Source organism: Halichoerus grypus, chromosome 8, assembly GCF_964656455.1.
Source record: "Halichoerus grypus chromosome 8, mHalGry1.hap1.1, whole genome shotgun sequence".
In the NCBI taxonomy this organism is placed as follows: Eukaryota; Metazoa; Chordata; class Mammalia; order Carnivora; family Phocidae; genus Halichoerus; species Halichoerus grypus.
Window position 1 is genome coordinate 17,813,342 of NC_135719.1, and position 16,803 is coordinate 17,830,144.

At 42.8% G+C, this 16,803-nt stretch overlaps 1 long non-coding RNA gene across 1 annotated transcript in view; it reads right to left on the reverse strand.

The window, feature by feature from the left end:
- Positions 1-6,445: 6,445 nt before the first annotated feature.
- Positions 6,446-16,803, reverse strand: part of LOC118544867 (uncharacterized) — a 487,120-nt gene continuing 476,762 nt past the window's right edge. Inside the window, exons 2-5 of the long non-coding RNA XR_013450293.1 lie at positions 9,018-9,112; positions 8,184-8,424; positions 6,812-6,918; positions 6,446-6,726 (exon numbers count right to left, since the gene is read on the reverse strand). This is a non-coding gene — a long non-coding RNA (uncharacterized LOC118544867). The remainder of the gene's footprint in view (positions 6,727-6,811; positions 6,919-8,183; positions 8,425-9,017; positions 9,113-16,803) is intronic.

Consider the following 16,803-nt stretch of genomic DNA (forward strand, 5'->3'; position numbering starts at 1 on the left):
TTCTCACAAACGGCATATAATCAGGCATTGTTTTTGTTAATCCATGACTATCTGTCTTTTGATTGGAGTGTTTACATCATTTACAGCTCATGTAATTATTAATATAGTTGACCTTAAATCTGTCATCTTGCTATTTGTTTCTTATTTATTCTGTCTGCATTTTGTTTCTATCTTTATTCTCTCCCTGCTTCTTTTGCTATTTTTATGCCATTTATCTCCACTTTTGGTTTCTCACCTTTGGCTCTTTGATTTTACTTTTTTTTTTTTTTTTTTTTTTTGGTTGCTGTAGGGTCCATCTCTAGCTTAGCACTGATCATCTTTAAATAATGTTATAACACATCACTTATCATGCAAGAACCCTACAACAGTATATTTTCTGCTCTCTTACCCTTATGCAATGGCTGTCACCTCTTTAAATATATACTGTAAACCAGAGCACCTGGGTGGCTCAGTCAGTTAAGCATCTGCCTTCAGCTCAGGTCATGATCCCGGAGTCCCAGGATGGAGTCCCTCATCGAGCCCCTCATCAAGCCCCTCACTGGGCTCCTGCTCAGCAGGGAGTCTACTTCTCCCTCTCCTTCTGCTCCCCCCCGACTCGTGCTCTCTCTCTGACTCTCAAATAAATAAAATCTTTAAAAATTATATACTGTAAACCTAACAGTGCATTGTTACTTTTTAAAAAATATTCTTTTAAGTAATCAAAAATGGGAAATATCTTTTTACTTTTTTTTATAGTTTTCCCATCTTTTTCTGGGACTCTAGTTATACTTTAGACCAGTTGGCATTTTCCCACATACCATTCTCTGTTCCCTTTTTAGGAGGAAGGTGTCTTTTATCTGTTCTCTGTGTATTTCACTTTGAATAGTCTCTAACACCACGTATTCAGGTTCACTGTTCTTTTCTTCCACAGCATCTAATCTTCTATTAACCCCACCCAGTCTACAATTTTTCCTTTCAGAGATTTTTCATTTCTTAAAGTTTCATATGAGTCTTTTTTCTATCTTCCATTTCTCCCCTCAACATGCTCATGTTTTCCTCTACTTTCTTGAACACGTGGAGTGTCATCGCTGTTTTCATTGTCCTTCTTTGCTATTTCTATCATCTCTGTCATTTGGGGATGTGTTTCTACTCAATGACTTTTATCTGGGCTATGGTTCATATTTTCCAGCTTCTTACATGCCTGTTAAATTTGATAGGATGCCAGACATTATAAAATTTAAATTGTTGGTTGCCGAATTTTTTTTCCTGTAAATATTGTGGATTGTAGGGGGCACCTGGGTGGCTCAGTTGGTTAAACGACAAGACTCTTTTTTTTTTTTTTTTTAATTTTTATCCTGCTATGTTAGTCAACATGATAGGTATTAAGGAGGGCATGTACTACATGGAGCACTGGGTGTTATACAAAAACAATGAATCATGGATCGCTACATCAAAAACGACCAGACTCTTGATACCAGCTCAGGTCATGATCTCAGTGTTGTGGGATCAAGCCCTGTATTGGGTTCCATGTGCTCAGTGCAGAGTCTGTTTGAGATTCTCTCTCTCCCTCTTCCTCTGCCACTCCCCCTCCTTCTCTCTCACTCGCTCTAAAATAAATAATTAATTAATTAAAAATAAATAAATTTCACAGGTTGTATTCTGGTTCACAGTTAGGTTTCTTGGAATCAGTTGCATCCTTTCAAAACTTGCTTTTAGGCTTTGTTAGGGAAAGTGCAGGGTAGCCTTTAGTCTAGCATTAATTTAGATCCATTATTAAGGTGATGCCCTTTTGAGGATTTATCTGATGTCTCATGTATCATAAGGGCTTTCCACTCTGCTTGATGGGAACCAAATTATTCCAATCCTTGTTGAGGCTGGGAGTCCTTTCTGCCTATTGCTCAATGCCTAAAAACTTGTTTCATGTGTTTTGCCTGGTCTTCTAGTTGGAAAAGTATAAAAATCTGGTACCTGTCACTCAATTTTGACTGAAAGCAGAAATATCTAACCCTTGAGTTTCAAATTTCAATTACTTTTAACTTCTATAATATCTGGTTCTTTTATAAACCTTTTTGTTCTGTATTCAGTTTCAGGTTGTTCTTTTATATTTTGAAATTAAACAGATTTTTTATCACATCTGATAATTTCAATATCTGAAATCTTCAAGAATCTGATGTTTCTCTGTGTCTGCTGGTTTTCACTCAAGGAGTTCATTTCTTTGTGCGTTTTGTAATTTTTTTTGTGAGTGGCTGATTTTTTTTCCAGAATTTAATCGAGAATGAGGATAAATTCTTCCAGATGGAATCAGTGTTTGCTTCTGCCAGGCATTTATGAAAATTGCCAGAATCACTTAAGCTAAAGTTTGAGAAAATTGAGATTTTTGTATACTTCTCAGGTGGCAGGTTTGGGAGGCAGTAAACAGGCAAAAGGTCTAGCTTGTTACAACTTTTCAGGGAATATTCCCATCTCCTCAATTTTATTCCAAGTTTTATCTCCCATGGTTATTTTTTGCACTCCCCTGCAGATGTGGGAGGTGGGTTTTTGCCCTTAAAATGATATATTTCTTTAGAATCCCAACTGTATGGAGAGTGTCTCCTATTCAGAACTCCAACTTGCATGGATGCTGAGCACTGAGTCCTACCCATGACATTTGAAACTATACAAGCAATGCCTAAGCCAACACCTAAATCAAAAGCCAGATAATAGAGGTGCCTGGGTGGCCCAGTCGGTTAAGCATCTGCCTTCGGCTCAGGTCATGATCCTAGGGTTCTGGGATCGAGCCCCACATTGGGAGGCGGGTGTCCTTGCTCAACAGGGAGCCTGATTCTCCCTCTCCCTTTGTTCCTCCCCCTGCTTGTACTCTCTCCCCAAATAAATAAAATCTTTAAAAATAAAAGCCAGATAATGAGTTCCACTTACTTTTCAAAGGTACCACTTTCATTTTATTTTTGCTTTACGTTCAATATTTTGTGTCATCATGTATGCATTTGGGAATTTAAAAAAATATATTTGGTCCAATATTTCTGTTTTCAGTGACGGAGACTGTCTAGGTGCCTCTTTCATCATACTGGCAGAAACCTAAGTATCACCATATTCTCAATTTTGACTGTAGTGTGTTTAACAAAAATATTTCAATGAAGTCAATTTTAGCATCCTTTTCCTTTATATCTGCTATAATTGCTTCATATTGAATGATCTGGAAAAAAATTCATCACTTGTTTGTCTAATATTTTATAGCTTCATTATTTATATTTAAGTATTTAATCATTTGGAGTTTATTTTCTGAAAGATCCAAATTTATGTTTTTCAAAATAGTTAACCATTCATCTTGGCACTTTACAGTGAGCAATTTGTTTCTAGTTTGTGCTATTATCTGTATATCCTTAATTGTCATATAAGCTGTTTTCTGTCCCTGCACTATCAGTATTGTTTCGCCAAACCATCCTTGGGTCCTTGCAGCGGTATTCAGTTTCTGTAAATATTTACGATGTTTACATACCCTCTGGCAGGTTAAGCTTCACCTATTTATTCTTTCCTGCAATTTTCCTTTCTTCTTCAATGAACTTTGCAATGGTATTTCTAAGCTCACAGAAAGATTTAGACTGAGAAGTCATCAAAATGTGTAAGTCCAAGATCTGATGTTGGACTCAATCACAAAGGAACTGTACTAAATTCTCACACTAGTTCTTTCATGAGGGGTCATTTTTCACTATCCCATCAAGAAAAGTCAGCCATCCCATGACTTTTGTGGTCACTCTTAAGTAACACAGAGTCATGTGGTCAGTTTGTCATAAAACAGTCTCATTCCAGAAGTTAAAATGTTGTTTCATAGAATACCTTACATTTCAGTCTTCATCCGTATTGACACCCGTCCCCCGTCACCCCTAGCCAGGGCCTGTAGTGAGGCAGAAACCCGTGGACAGGACAATGGTGTTCTGCTCCTTCCCTTTTCCTGGTTCACCCCTCCCTCTGCAAATACATGCAGTGCTGACCCCTCCAGAGTTGGCTGGATGAAACAGAGGGAGAAATAAGGAAAGTTCTTACTGACCTGGCATTGTGAGAAGGTGCCCTTGTGTTCTGGGCGTAGCTTATGTTTTTACCTGATTCATTCTCTGATGGGACATTTTCATGATCCCTTAGAATCCATCTCTGGACCATCAGGAGGGGTCTCTCACTTTCTTTCATGTGTTCAGATGCTTGGCTTTTTCAGGTGGCCCATCTACTCCTTCTGTGGTCCCCCAGAAGCTAGCACCCCCTTCATCCTCTCTCCACTGAGTTCCGGTTCCCTTCACAGTGAGGCCTTTCAAATGAGTCCGTAGACAACCTCACATCTTGTTTCACACAGGTCCCACCTCCAGTCCACAGAAATATTTTCTTTGCCCCAACACACTCTGGAAGTGTTCTGCATACAAAGCAGCCACCTTGCTTTGTGGATCAGCTCATCCACCCACCCCTGCCCAGCTCATTTCTCGCCCTTTACTCAAATAGAGGAGTGGTTCTTACTGAAAGTGACATGTATGAAGTTTTTTACGTTTTTGTTGACCTGAAGTGATCAACACCACACACACACACACACACACACACACACACACACACACACACACACACTCCTTGCTCTGTATGAGGAAGTAAAGTGTTCTCAGAAAAGTTTTCAAAAAAACTTCTCAAAAAAATTTCCTTCAAAATCCCTGTCTTGACTCATTTATACTCTTGAAAGGTTTAAGAATCATCTAACCAGTTGTCGATCAGCCACTTCGAAACTCTTTAAGGTGGTCTCTTTGGCATGTAGTACTTTTTTTTTTTTTTTTGGCTACTAGGTCTAGTACATTTATACTGCTCTACCTGTCCTCTTTTCCTTACCAATCTTGGTGTGTAGATGTCCTCTCCATTTGAAGTTGGGTTCTTGAAGTCTTCAAATATTATCATAAAACTGTTTCTCTTTCAATTCAGTCAATATTTACTCTTATATTTAGGGGATTTCTTTTCCTAATGTTTATTTATTTTTAAGTAGTCTCTACACCTAATCTGGTGTAGAGACCCCGAGATCAAGAGTCCCATGTTTCTCCCACTGAGCCAGCCAGGTGCCCCCCATTTAGGGAATATTTTCTATTATGTTTTCAAATTATATAAAAATGTGCTAAATTCACCTTTATTAATATATAATGCCCTTGTCTATTGTAAGGGTTTTTGACTTAAAGTCTAGTTTTTTTTTAAATATTATAGACTCCATGCCTCTCTTTTATTACTACTTATATACATCTTTTTCATACTTTCATTTTCATCCTTTTTCAATGTTACATCTGAAGCAAGTTTTATGTAGACAAGATAAGGTTGGATCTTGGTTTTTCCCTCCATTCCATCAGTCATTGCATTTTGGAGAGTTTAACCCATTACATGTAATTACTGATAAGGACTTCTGTCATTTTTCTTTTTGATTTCTGTATGCCTTGTATTTGTCTACTTCAGTACCATATTCTTTGGAGTTTCCTTGAGTTTGTTGTTATGAACGGTTTTGATTCTCTTCTTCATTTTCTATATATTTTTGAATATACATATCTATATACTTATTTTAGATATTTAGTTATTTCTTAAATGTCATGCAGATTACAACTGATCTCCTGAGTTTATAACAATCTAGTTTGGATTGATAATATTTAGCTTCAAAACACACACACACAAAAACCTCTGCTCCAATGAAGTACCTATTGTCCTCATGCCTCAACCAGAAATAAGAAGAGTCCCCTTGGAAAATGGTGGTAGGCCAGGTCAGGAAGTGAGGTGAAGGGTGAACATGTCACACAGGCACTTTGAGAATGATGTGTTTGATCCTCAAACTGAGGATCATATCACTTAAAATTGTTAACTACACCTGCTCCAAGAAACCCTAGGCTCTTATCGATCTCAAACATCCCCCTCAGAAGCCTCCTGACCACAGTGCCTGCTGTCCTTCCATACTCCCCAACTTTATCCTGTTATATCCTTCCTATGCCCCCCGGCCACCAGCTCCCATTTTCACCCACTATTTCCCACTTACTGTCATATTTATAACACTGTCAGGTGACCCTGCCTCTGGAATTCCTGCATGCCTCATGAAAGAGGCTCCGAAGCATTTTATAAACCTCTCCTGACTGGGAAGGGGATACTCAGCTTCATCATCAAATGACTTTCCAATGGTGTTCTCCTTCCACATCACCAGGTAAGTATCCTCTTCCACAGAGGACACTCGTGACCACATCCCATCAAGTGTCACAGTTATCTGAATGGCTGCCTGGCTTCCTACAGACTTGTGACCTCACCTGTTACAGAACACAGTTCCGGAGACCCTGAGATGAACAGAAAATGTGGCTCGACCTCCAGGCCCAGGTAGGAGAATTCACCCACAGAGTAAATAAGAACTCTCCTTTATTTTTAACTTTTATCCAGTCCATATTTAAAAAAAAAAAAATAGGATACTAAAGACCCAAAGAGTTCTGATCCTAGCCCCACATGTCCCTGGCCATCAAGAAAAGAAACGGTTGTCCTTTGCAACAACATGCGTTTCTGACACATTATCTGTAGACCAGTGTTGATCACTTAGAAGACACAGGTGTGTCATGGGGATAAATAGACCTCAGATTAGTCTGTGAAAAACAGGATATCAGTGGAATGTCTTCTCGGGTTCCTCCCCCATCTAAAGACCCAAACTTCTGATCACAGATACTTTTTCCTTTTGTCTCTTCAGTTGGGCCATGAATGAGCATTGGCCTGGAGCTGAAAGAGAAGGACAGGGGGCATTTAAAGGAGAGGCAGTGAGTTGTAGATGCTCCAGAATCTCCTGGGGTCTCAAGTTCCATACCATGTCATTCATTTATCTCCATTCAAATCCAAAGACTTGGTGAAATTCTGAAGACGTATTTTGTCTTCAGATTCCTTTCACTTCTCTGATCACTTGCAGACGGTCTTCTGTGTTGGGAAAAAGTGAGCAAAACAACAGGACAGCAGCGCTGGAAAATCTCCTCCCCAGCTGTACTTATCAGAGGCCTCTTTCCTTCCATAAACAGCACCAGATGGAGTTTAATTAGGATCTTAAAATGTAAATAACACAAAACCCAAGTTGGTGTTTTTCCTGTCACCCAATGGACAGGAGGCTGTGAGTAAAAAAATAAAGAACACTAAACAAGACTGCTTTCCCTGCGGCTGACAGAGAAGCTGAGGGTGTCCTGGCTGGGCAGAAGTGAAGCTCTAGAGTTAAGGCTGATTTCACACTGCAGGCCATCTGAGGCCCTGGAACAGAGTGGTCTCCACTGGCGACCAAAATCTCCTTTTTCAGAGCACACATTTGTAAACACATTTTTCTAAAGAAAAAAAATTATTTTTTAAATAGCCTGGGTTTCCTTCAAACCCTGTGGTCAGAGACCCAGCCGACCTGGGGCTATTTTCCCAGTATACTCATATTCGGTAACTCAAGGATCCGCCTAGAAGTTGAGGCAAGTTCTGTCCTCTCAGTTGGCTTATCCCAGATCATGCAACATTCAACTTCTAAGCAAGCAGACCCCTATATATAAAAATAGGATGTATAAACCCTTCATCTTAAAGCCAACAACAACTGGACATTATAGAAATAGAGCAATCACAGCATCCCCTAAGGGTACCCAGTTCAGTCATGTTCCAGGGAGAGGCCCTCCATTAAAGACATCGGCTACCGCCCCCTGTGAGCAAGCTGAGGAGTAATGTTCTCGGGAGCTATCGTCTCTGTTGCCTGCAAAGTCATGAAGACACATAAAGTCCCTCTTAACCTCACCCCTTCCAGCTTCTCCCCAGTGGAGGCACTCACATAAATTATGGTTCAAGAATGATTTGATTAGGCACCCAGGACTTGTTTAAAAATGGCAAAGGTACACTGTCCTGTTCGCCTACTAAATTCCCAAGCACATGCAGACACATATTACAATATGATGGAGAGGCAGATTTACTTTTCTTCATTTCCCCTTCATTTCTTCATTTCACCAGCCACCTATCCAGTTATATGTTGGTTGGTTCTTAGTCCATTGTGTCTCTCCTTCCCTAGAAACTCACTGCTCCCTGGGACAGCAAAGACGTTTTGTTCACATGCTGGTTTTCAGCACCCAGAACCTTGCCTGGCCTGCCCCCAAGAAGGCACTCGATAATTACTCATTGAAAAATAATAATAATTCGGTGATTTCTGGGTCGATTATTGCATGACTTACATTTTACTCACTGACTTGGAATGCCACGTTTATTCAGTAAAATCACTGACTCAAGATGCTCAAGGATAATCTAGAGGGTGGCCATGTTGGTGGTGGGCTAGAAAGAGATTGGATGAATTTCAGAAAACAGGAAAAGCATTTGCAGTAGCCACAAGTGATTCTGGAGACACTGCATTCGCTCCTCCAGCACTGCTGGATGTCAGAGGCTTCACACTGCCCTCCTTCGCCTTTGTCTTCACACCTTTAAAGAAAACCGAGAGCACCAGCAAGTCAGCATTCACAGAACTTGGACAGATCTCAGGCTTCCAGCTATAAAAAGCATTCAATACCAAAAGGAAGATGGCTAAGCAACTGGATACAATGTGAACTGACATGAAACAAAGGGGAACTTGGGACCGAAGAAAAATGGCACTCTTGGCTGGTGATACCCTCATCCCCGTCTTTGCACCACAATGGCAACGAATGGGACATTTTGCTTTGCTCCAAACTGTGATGCGTCTCTATTACTCAATGTCCTAAATGGAAATGCCACTCCTCTAAAAGCAGATAAGGCAAAAATAAACCCATATCTGGGCTTTCTATTCTTTGTCATTGACTTATTTGGCCACCAGCTTCATATTGTTCAAATGATTTTAGATTTAAAATATGCTTCAAAATCTAACAATGCAAGCTTCTACTTGCTACTTATTTTGTGTGCGTGCGAGTTTTACTTGTTCCTCCAGAATAAACTCTTCCAAATAAATATTAGAAATATCATTCTAAGTTCAAAAAACACTTATTGCAGTTTTGACTGGAATTGTGTCAAATGCCAGGATCCATTCCGGGAGAACTGACCACTTGGCAATGTGAGGGCTTCCTTCCACGAGATGCAATTAGTTCCCTCCATTCCTGCTGAGTCTGGAGCCTGCCCGTGAACTGCTGACAGGTGGCTGTTAATGGAAAAAAAGACACGAGGAAGATAAGAAATAGTCAAACCCTTTGCGTCTGGGCCCCTTGTCCCTGCATGTGCTCCCCTACAAAACCAAGCAGCTCTGAGCTGGCCTCCTGGCTTCTCCTTACCTCTGCAGGAAGCAGAGAGAAGCTCATGCCTGACCCTCCTCCTGATTATCATTGCCAGTCTGTCATTTCTGCTAACACTGAATAAGTTTGGCTTCCTTCTGTGAGATGTTAGGAATCTGCTCCTCAAAACTCTTGATCTATCTTGACCCAACTCTCCCCTCCCTCTTATTCAAAGCCCTTAGTTTCTCTTGGCCCCTTCTATACTTTTCTATTCCAAATGCCTTCCTTCGTCCCTCCTCTTTACCTATACAAGGCCATTCATAAAAATTAGCATTTACAGTTTCAAGAGTCAAAGTCTCTCTTAGCTTGAGAAGGTGTTTTCCATGGACCTCTTTGGAAGTGGCCTTGAACATGGGGTCCAAACTCAGCAGGGAATAGTCTCAAAAAGGCTATAGAAAACCTGAACCCCATGGCATCCCAAAAATCAGTACCTTTCTCCCTCTGACCTTCCCCTCCTGGATGAAACAGACTCTCCCTCTCCCTGCTGCCTCCTTCCCTCCCAGAGGGTTCTTATCTCACCCCCTCACCTGAAGGCCACCTGAGAGCTCCTCCACTAGAATGTTTGCTTCGCACTTCTGTTCTTTTGAGATGAACAGCGGGGCTGAGAAAATGTCTTTATCAGGATGTGACCTTGCTATGTCTTGCTATAGGCAACTTCAACTGATGTTTCTTTCTCCAAAACCACCAGTACAGTGACAGTCAGAAAATGCCACTCAGAAGGTGCAGACTCACTGGCTGGTTGGTCGCCCATGTCTACAGTGACACTGTGACATAATGAGCAACGTGGCATAGTCCATGGGTTGCAGATTGAAGGGGGAAACATGGCAATGGCTGATGCCCCACTGTCCAGCCTGGGGAGATGCTTCTCCCCAGGGCAGAACACTTCCTGGATTCATTCATTTGTAGCCCTTGTCCTGCTTCCCTGTGCATGTGAAAGTCTTGATCCTGATCCCATGGGATTCCCTTATAGCCCAGAAATTGCAGGGCAGCCTGGCAGTGCTCTCCTCGGATACTTCCCATTTTGGAGTATCCTTCAATGCATCAAACATTTGTTGATGATCTACTGGATGGAAGTCACATTTCTGAGCACCCAGGGAAAAGCAATGTCTGCCTCTCTGTTTCTGGAATTTAATGGCTGCTTGGCAAAGATTAAGTAACATTAACTATGACATTCCCCCAGGATGGGACCCAGAAGAGTTTGTGTTTCCTGAACACTGAAATACGTACCAACATCCCCCACTAAAATTTTCTCCAGATTTTCAGCTTTACAAAAACCTAGACTCTCCCCGCTCACCTCCTGCGGCTCAGCTCAGCCATCTTCTGTCCAGAGAATCACCCTTGTCTCCCTTCCACACCCTTCTCTCCTTGCACTGCTATTCATGACACCAAGGTCATGTCTTCTCAACATGACCTTCAGCCACTGCCCCTCCCAGAGAAACCTCTGTGTACTATAGTCATGTTATACACAGGAACCAAATTTAATGAATAGAAAAAGTGAAAGGAAATGATCAGTGAGATCTTTCCTCATGGATTCTTTGTCTGTGCATCTGTCTATAGTTAACAGAATTCTTTCACATCATTTCATTCTATCCTCACACCAACTCTGTTGTGGTCAGTTGGATAAGTAGGCTTATCCTCATTTTAAAAATGTAGAAATCAGTGCTCACAGAGTTCCCTGAGATTACCTAATTGGAAAAGGAACTCACTTTCCAATCCAGAATGCTCTCCTCACCTCCCAAACACCTCCATAACCAATTTTGAGTGGCTGATCATTGGCTTCATGTCAACTTATCAGAGATTTTCATGACCTAAAGTTAAGTACCCTCCATCCTCTTATTACCATTGGGGTTTTTCCCCTTCATAGCATTAATCATAATTTGTAATTATTTTTTAAACTTGTGTCTGTCTCCCCAACAGAGTCATCAGCTCTGCTAATGTAAGTACCATTTCTATCATGATATGGTCACTGAAGTCTAGCATATGGAAGATGCTAGAACAAACATTTGTGGTCTTCTGACACCTTACTCTTTACCCTTTCCACTCTAATAAGCATTCATGGACAATTTCTTCAAACGGATCCTAATATGTAATCTTAAATTTGAATCTTATCATCATTTATTTAATCATTAAATTGGAATGCCTACTTTTTGAGCAGCATAGAGTCACATCAATAGGAGATGTAGTTTGTGGCCCCAAAGTCCAAGAATTTCATGTAATTGGAAAATGCCTCGTGAAATTGTGATAGTATTTACCAGCATTTGTGATGTGTCTGGCTTTTCTAGGTATTCTAAACAAAAATTAACTCACAGAACCCTCAACAACTCTCTGAAGTAGAGACTATTCTATTATCCCCATTTTACAAGTGGGGAAAGCGAGGCCTGGAGGTGCAGTGCTGCCCACCCCCCATCCTTGGGAGAACCACTCCAAAATTATCCCTTCAGGGTAATGGTGGCCACCTCTGGTACCCAAACTGAGTTTCCTGTTTCCCCCTGAAAACCTATTTCTTTGTCCCAACATATGTCTTGCCTTGGAAGGCATGAGGAAGCCACACCCCAAAGGGGGTCTGAAAGTGCTCTTTCTGCTCTGCCGCCCCCCCAGCGCCCCACCTCCTCTCTCTGGCCATGGCCTCAAGCCTGCACCTTGGCAGGACTGCCCTGCCTCTATGCCCTAGGGCTTTACCATGAGGGATTCTAGTTGGGGGCTATCTGGAAAAGCCAGGCACAAAATGGCGGCCAGACCCAGTGCCTTGGCGGGGGTTGAAGGAGGCTGCCTGCACTAGCTGTGGCATGCTGGCCCAGAGAGTGGTGGAGGGGACCTGATGGGATGCCTCTATCTGCTGAGGTTGTCTTAACCTGTGGCCCACATTGACCCTCCCGACTTCTTTCAGTCTGCCTCTCCACTGACCCTTTTTCTCTGGGCCCTGTGCATGCTCTATGCTCTGTATGCTTTGAGCAGCTCTAATAAGTCTGAATGGGCTTCAGAGATTTTCTCAGAGCTCACATACATTTGGAATAACAATCCTGTATCCTTGACCTGTTCCCTTCAGGGACCTCCAAAGCCTCACTGGTTTTCCTTATGGTACCCTCTCCTCCCTGCTGACTGTTCTCTTACCTTTAACAGTGCAAACTCCTCCTGCTTCTTGCTTCTCTAAGAAACATGCCCATGCCAGGAAGAAAAAGCACTTCTCCCTATCTCAAGACCAAACAGGCCATGGAAGCTGGCCTTGCTCTCCCCCCTGACAATCTCCCCCAAATCAGGTTTCTTAATCCCCACAACCTCCCAAGAGACTCCTCATCTCCTGTCCCCCTGGTCTCCTTGTTCCCTTTCTTTATAATGTCCCTGAACTCATGGACCTGTAGAAGGTGAAAATGCTCCCACCCAGCCTTGAACTTCCACAAGCTGCTCCATGTCTGTCCCCGATTCTCAGATGTACCTGTCCCTGCCACCAAATCTAATGGAGTTTGCCAGAGACTTCCTTGGCCCTCCTGCCCAGACTTTGAGCACCTGCATACCCCTCCTAGAGGGCATCAGCCCTGGTTTCCCACTCTGCTCCCTACGTGCCACATTCAGGAGGAAGGAGATGTGTTTGTCACGAAGGCAAATAGTTGTGGAGAGAAAACAGAGATACTCTCTCAAGTTGTGATGCCACAACTCCCCAGCGTCCCTCCTACTTCTCTGGCTGTTCCTCTTCAGCCTCCTTTGAGAGATCCTCCTCTCTGCCCCCAAGGTGCCCTCACTTTTGTAGTCTTTCTCCCTGGCTAGCTCTGCCATTCCTATGGAATTTAACCACATAAAGCAGAAAATTCACCAATGGCTATCTCCAGGCCACTTCTCTCCCAGGAGCTACCAACCCGAATATCCCCTCCCTTCAAAGGCAACTCAACTCAATATGCTCCAAACCTATCTTACAGTTGTGTCCCTCCTCCAGCGTCTGCATTCGGCTTCCCCAAACCCCTTCAGCAATCTACCCCCATGGTCTGCCATCCCCCTCCACACAGGTTACATTTTCCACCACTTCTCCCTAAGCACTCCCAATCCTAGCCACCAGCATTGCCCAAGGGGCTCCTTGACTGATCTCCACTCCCCTTCTGCTACTGGTGCTCCACACAGCTACTAGTGTCTTTTTCAAAAAACCCCAAATGTGACCATGTCTCTCCTCTGCTTAAAATCTTTCCATGGCTCCCCAAGGCTTCTAGGACAAAAACTAAAATTTTAAACTCGGTCTGCAAATTCTCATGGTATCTTGGCTTTTGTCTCCAGCCTCAGATTGCACCATTAGCTCACGTACCTCCCTGCAACCTGGTGTCCCCTTCACAGAGGTGGCCCATTAGACTAGATGTTCTCTAAGGGTGAGCATCCGTTTCTGTTTGCCTGACACTTTTGGTATCCCCAGTACCTAGCTAGTGCCTGGCACATCAGTGTTCAACAGATATTAAATCAACGAATGGATGAATGAATGAATGAATGAATGAGAGAAGAACAAACGATGCCCAGTTCCAGAAGCACCAAGAGTGGCCAGAGTAAGACCTGGGGCCCAAAGCCAGCTTGCATTGGAAGGGCCTTTAGCTCCCAGGTACAAACCATCAGGGTTTACTTAAAGACACAATCAAATAAGAGAGGAAGCCCCAACTTTCCCAGTTGAGACAGAAGCCCAGAAGAGAGTTGGCTAAGCCTGAGTGATTTGAGGGGAGATAAGGGGCACAAGTTCATATTTCTTAAAGATAAACACATTGGTGACCAAGGGGAAGCCACTCTAAGTGACACTTTTGCACTGTCTCTTTGAGCTATGCACATGGCCTGCCCTCCCCCTCAAGGCCTGGCCCTAGCCTTGGTGGGGTAGAGAAGCAGAGGTGGTTACAGGCTTGGAGTGGGAGCGGCTTTGGGACAGCTGCAGCCTAGGGTCAGAGTTGCCTTGGGGGCCGGGCCAAGTGAGGTGTCAGGAAGCGCTTTGGCCCCCAATTTCCCTCAGCTGGGTCTGCCAATGTACCCACGAGACGGTTCTTCTCAGCTAAGGCAGGGAGAGTCCAATGAGGTTGTGAAACCAGGCCAGAGGGGTCAGGCAGGCAGGCATAACTGCCTTGAAAAGTTGGTAAAAAATTGGTTAGAAAATCGAATCACCGTGCATTGCTGTGTGGTTACTGCATACTGAAGGTTGAGCCAACTCAGAAGGTAAAAGCCTGGACCTTGTGCCCCAAGTCTTGTCGTCCCCCCGGCTGCAGAGCCCCAGCTCCAACCCCTGAGAACTTTAAGGATAGAACATTCTGATGGCAGTTGAAGGCAACAGTTGAAGGCCAGGCCCGGGGCAGGACAAAATTCAGAGTCCAGGGAAGGACACAGATGCCCCAAAGAGGAGCTCAGAGATGGGGAGGCCCCCCGAAGCCCTGCAGCCAGGGCTGGCCAAGGGTGCTGGAGACAGAATAGAACAGAGATGCAGGCATAGGAGCCTATCAGGATATGAAAGAAGATCTGAGGGCGCAGGGCACCTGAGGGGGTGAGGACCTAAAGGGGCCAAAGGGCCAGGAGACAAACTGACCACTCTAGGGGTCATCTGTAGAGATGAAGGAAATGGGATGCCTCAAGGGGCCCCGGTGTACGTGCAGCCCACAGAGTGGGTCCCGACACGTTCAACACAAATGTCTCTGAGCAAGTGCTACTCGGGAAGATCTGTGCGAGAAGGTATTACCACTGTGTTCAGTTGTTTGTCCAGAAGGGGATGTGTTCTAGTTTGGACGCTGTGATGGTTAAGTTTATGAGTGACCTTGACGGGCCACAGGATTAAACATTATTTCTGGGTGTGTTTGATGTTTGATTAAACATTATTTCTGGGTGTGCCTGTGAAGATGTTTCCAGAAGAGATGAACATTTGAAAAGGTGAACTGACTAAAGCAAATGTCCCTGTGCAGTGTGGGTAGGCATCATTCAACCCAAACTCTTAAATGTCTGAATCTCTCTCTGACAGTTGAAGCTGAGATATCTTTCTGCCCTCAGTGCTCCTGGTTCTCAGACCTTCACACCTGACCCAGAATCTATACCACCAACACTCAGGCCTTTGAACTATTCCATGCACCAATTCCTTATAATAAATCATTATCTATTTATCTATCTATCTATCTATCTATCTATCTATCTATCTATCTAACTATCTATCTCCTATTGGTTCTGTTTCTCTGGAGAACCTTGACTAATACAGGCACCAAGAAGGAAGTAAAAGTTTATAACTTCAGAATAATAGACCAAGTAATGATTTAAGGAGTTGTTAATAATGGTGATATTAATAAACAGTAGGATAAATGTATTGAATGCTTAGAGTGTATACTTTGGTGCTTAGTACTCTGGCTACATTAATTCTTTGAACATACCATAATAGGATTTGTACTAAGCAGATGAGAAAATTGAGGTCCCAAGGAGTTGAACCTACTCAGGACCACTCACCAGTGAGTGGCTAAGCTATAATTTGAACCAGAGTCCAATTCTAGAGTCCATTTTTATATACAAAGCAAGCAGTCAACATCATAGCAGGAATAGCTTTGGGAGACAATCATCTATAGAAATTTATACATTAAAAACTTGATATTTAGAACTTTGGAGCACCTGGGTTGCTCACTTGTTTAAGCATCTGATTTGATCTCAGCTCAGCTCTTGATCTCATGAGTTGGAGCCCCACATTGAGCTCCAGGCTGGGCGTGGAGACTACTTAAAAAAAATCCTAAAATTTTGAGCATTGAAAAATCAAAAACACAAGAAACAACAAATGTTGACAAGGATGTAGAGAAAAAGGAACTCTCGTGCTCTGTTGGTGGGAATGAAAACTGGTGTAGCCACTGTAAAAAGCAGTATGAAATTTACTCAAAAATTTAAAACTCTAACTATCCTATGATCCAGTGATGACACTACTGGGTATTTACCCCAAAAATACAAAAACACTAATTCAAAAGGATAGATGCACCCCTGTGTTTATTGCAGCATTATCTACAATAGCCCAATTGCCTATCAAGAGATGAATGGATAAAGAAGATGTGGTATACATATACAATGGAAAATTATTCAGCCATAAAAAGATTGAAATCTTGGGATGCCTGGGTGGCTCAGTCAATTAAGCATCTGCCTTTGGCTCAGGTCATGATCCCTGGGTCCTGGGATCGAGTCCCCCATTGGGCCCCTTGCTCAGTGGGGAGCCTGCTTCTCCCTCTGCCTGCCACTCCCCCCGCTTGTGCTCTCTCTCACTGACAAATAAATAAATAAAATCTTTAAAAAAATGAAATCTTGCCATTTGCAATGACACGGCTGAGGGTAAAGAGTATTATGCTAAGCGAAATAAAGACAAATACCATATGATTTCACTCATATGTGGAATTTAAGAAAAAAAAATGAACAAAGAAAAAAAGAGAGAGAGAGAGACAAACCAAGAAACAGACTCTTAACTATAGAGAACAAACTGATGGTTACCAGAGGGGAGGTGGGTGGGGGTTGGGAGATACAGGTGATGGGGATTAAGGAGTGCACTTATCATGTTGAGCACTGAGTAATGTATAGAGTATTTGAAGCCTTATATTGTACACCT